Source organism: Dermacentor andersoni, chromosome 4, assembly GCF_023375885.2.
Source record: "Dermacentor andersoni chromosome 4, qqDerAnde1_hic_scaffold, whole genome shotgun sequence".
NCBI classification, from domain to species: domain Eukaryota; kingdom Metazoa; phylum Arthropoda; class Arachnida; order Ixodida; family Ixodidae; genus Dermacentor; species Dermacentor andersoni.
In genome coordinates this window covers 180,822,458-180,826,242 of record NC_092817.1, presented here as the reverse complement: position 1 = coordinate 180,826,242, position 3,785 = coordinate 180,822,458, and the positions used below count along the sequence as shown (strand labels likewise).

The 3,785-nt window shown below is 43.6% G+C and overlaps 1 non-coding gene across 1 annotated transcript; it reads left to right on the top strand.

Moving 5' to 3' along the window:
* The first annotated feature begins 2,896 nt into the window (after positions 1-2,896).
* Positions 2,897-2,968, top strand: TRNAD-GUC (transfer RNA aspartic acid (anticodon GUC)). The gene has a single exon. It is a non-coding gene; the product is annotated as a tRNA-Asp (tRNA).
* The last annotated feature ends 817 nt before the right edge of the window (positions 2,969-3,785 follow it).

Genomic DNA, 3,785 nt, shown 5'->3' with positions numbered 1-3,785 from the left:
CATGCACGCTTGGACAGGTTATACGTATCTGCAAATATAGTGCCGCTGTGCCAAGATTACAACGTAAAACATGTTTCGTTCAGTGATCACAGTTTGGTTATGTTTTCCTTAGGAGCAAAGCACAAAGGGTCATCATTCAGTTGGACACTTTGGAAGTTTAATGATAAGCTTATGAACAATGATAACTTTGTGAGCAAAGCAAAAGAATGCATAGAAAGACTACTGTCTAAAACGGATAGTTTCATCGCTGAATGGGAGCTGTTCAAACAAGAGATTAAGATCATTGCAATCGAGAGGGCATGCGCCCTACGCCACAGTGAAAGAAACGAAGAAAATGTGCTCCGTAGTCAATTAGACTATTCGCTGAACGCAGAAACCACACAACCAGGGGCATTAAATAATATAATTAAGTATGTCAAAAACAAACTGGAAGCAATAGATGTCGAAAGATATAAAGGAGCCATTGTTCGCGCTCGCGGCGAAAGACTGTGGTTGGGAGAAACGCCTACTAAGCGCTCACTAGCGGATGAGAAAAGTTATGCCGTCAAAAATGAAATAAAAGAAATACAGTACGAGGGCGTTATAACAAAATACAAACGGATAATTGAACTTGCTTTTGTAGAGTACTTTAAAAATCTCTTAGGTCATAAAATTGATATTGAAACCGGCTTTGAAAATGATTACCTTCACTTAATGCCAAGGTTAGACGATGACGTGAAGACCCGCCTTGAAGCAGACATTACCGTACGCGAAATTGAAGACGCAATAGTGAGTTATCCGTAGGCAAATCTCCAGGCCCGGATGGCTTAAGCAGTTGTTTTTACAAAGCTTTTAAAGTGGATCTGGCAAAAGCCCTGCATCATGTAATAACCGAAGCATATAATGAAAATGCAGTGCCCCTATCTTTCAACTGTTCTCACGTTGTATTAATACCCAAGACAGATGACCCAGTTAAACTTCTATCGGTTTCGTCCTATCGACCGATAAGCTTAAGCAATGTAGATTACAAAATATATATGAAAGTACTGGCCAAAAGATTACAAACCGTGATCACAGTTTTGGTAGGACCCCACCAGACATGTGGGATCAGGGGACGCTCGATATATACTAACATTCATGTTACCAGAAGTGTACTTGAATACTGCGATGACTTTTCAGAACGGGTAGCAATGCTACAGTTTGCTCTAGAAAAAGCTTTCGATCGTGTATCACATCAAATTCTTTTTAGTCTTTTGGAGTATATTAATGTTGGGTTTGTGATTGCGACTGGTGTGAAAATGTGTTACACTCACAGTTCAGCAAGCATAATTTAAACAAAAGTGTCAGCGAAAGTTTCAAAGTTCAGTGTAGTATTAGGCAAGGGTGTCCATTATCTTCATTATTGTTTGAAATTTTTCTCGAACCTTTCTGCTTAAAGATTCTTAATAATGTCACTATACATGGCTTCAAATTACTCACGAGTGAAGTTAAAATACTGTGTTATGCTGACGACATAGCAGTCTTCTGTGGCGATAAGGAAAGCGTTAAGGAGACCGTTAAAGAAGCAGAAATTTTTTGCTCGCACACGGGCAGTATGATAAATTGGAACAAATGTTTAGCTTCTGGCATGGGCCGTGGGAAAACACCTCTGATTATTTCGCTAACATGAAATGGACTGTGACACCTGTCAAATATCTCGGAGTGCCCTTAGAACATTATCGCGATACAACGCAATACTAGAACGAGGAAACCAAACGTGTTAGGGAACAAACAGATAAATGGGGTGGGCGGGATTTCTCCGTTTTCGCGCGTGCTACAGTTTGCAACGTGTTTTTAGTCGCGAAAGTGTGGTATGTTCTTCAAGTGCTTTGTATGTCTCGTACCAACGTGCAGAAGTTGCACAGAGTCTTTGCAGTGTTCGTGTGGCGTTCAACATGGGAAAGATGCAGCAGAACTAATTTATTTCGATCAGTCCGTAGCGGCGGGCTAAGTTTATGTCATTTATTTCTCAAACAAGTTGTGTCAAGATTTATTTTTTTGCGCGACCAAAATAACGGATTTCTGCGAACAATTTTACAATTACGAATGAGTGATGTAATTCCTGAATATGTTGTATCAAATGTCACAAAAAAAAGGGAGTGTTCGCGGCTTTCTTCGTGAGGTCGTTATGTCTTTTCGAATGCTAAAGGTGAGATTCTCAATGGAGTACCTAAGTAATGTACCTAAAAAGCGTTTATACAAGGATCTGATTGATATTATGTTGCCAGTGCCCATATATCGTGCCATGTATTGTGTAGGTTCGGAAGGTGACGTGTTGAAACGTGGTAAAAGAATGACAGTCCGCTCCTCAGTTAAGACGTTCTTCTTTCAGCTCCATACCAATACCTTGCCAGTTAAACCATGGTTGCAAGAGAGGACTGTTCGTACCGTGGTCAGTTAATTGTCTCATTTGTTCAAAGCCTGAGACAATAGAACACATTTTCTTAGACTGCAGGGATGCAATATTCCACTGGGATGTCTTGCAAAGAACGCTGAAAAAAGAGCTCCCTATATCACCCTACGGTATCCGCTTTCTCCCAGTTGAAAAAGAAAACGACGTGCCCTATGACATGATCATGACGCTGAGCCTACACACCATATGGAAAACACGAATGGCCGTACAAAATGCTGATGTGGATGCCAAACCAGCCAGACAATATTTTATTGAAAGTGTTTCTCAAATAAGAGACGTGTATAAATCTCAGGCTGAACCACCAGAATGGTTACCTGTACTGGATACACTGGTGACCTTAAAGCGTTTTTAACATGTGCATTTCGAGAAGTATATGTAATGACTATGTAACACTTTGTTTTGTTCTTACCTTAGTATGGTGAATGTACTGCATCTTTGATTATCCGGCAATAAAGAAAAAAAAAATCCTCGTTAGTATAGTGGCCAGTATCCCCGCCTGTCACGCGGGAGACCGGGGTTCGATTCCCCGACGGGGAGTGTTTCTTTTTTCCTTCTTGTTTATAGGCGCACGCGGCGTCGCACTTGACACTCCTCCCCAGTAACTGTCTATTTTTTTCCACTTGTGGGTAAGATTGCGCGAACGCTTTCGCGTATTTTTTTTTTTCAGATCATGTAGATACTGCTTTAGCTGGCACCTCTCATGTCTCCTCGTTAGTATAGTGGCCAGTGGATTCTGCTTCCGGCCACCGAGCGTGACGGACGCATGATGACGGGCTCCGTTGGAGCGGCTTCAGCGGCCTTTTCTGGCCGCGGAAACGGGACGATGGAACAGGAGGGCACCCACCAAGTTGTTCGGCCAGGTATGCCAACAGGTCGTTATGTTTTAAATACAGTTTTTTCGCACGCTGATATTACGGCGCGACCGTACCGGATTGAAGATTTCCGTGACGCATTGGCACAGCATTCGCTTCTTCCGGATGTTATCGCCCTGGGGGCGTATCGCATGAGCCATGTCTGGGCTATCACTTTCAAGGACGCGGACGCGGTGAAGAAGATCTCGAGCATCGGGGAGCTGCGTGTAAAAAACCAGCGCTGCCTGGTGATTGACCCGGCGAACCAGGATGTTCGACTGAAGCTCCACTGGCTTCTACACAATGTGCCTGATGAGGACGTGCGTGTCGCCTTTGCGCCCTATGGAAAAGTTGCCGAAGTAGGCCGGGAGCGCTGGCGTGTGCAAGGTATGACAGAGAAGGGCTCAACTACCCGGCTCGTCACCCTCAAGTTGAAAGCGGGCGTGAAGTTGGATGACTTGCCGCACCAGCTGAGCGTTGGCGGTGAGTTGGCGCTTGTTGTG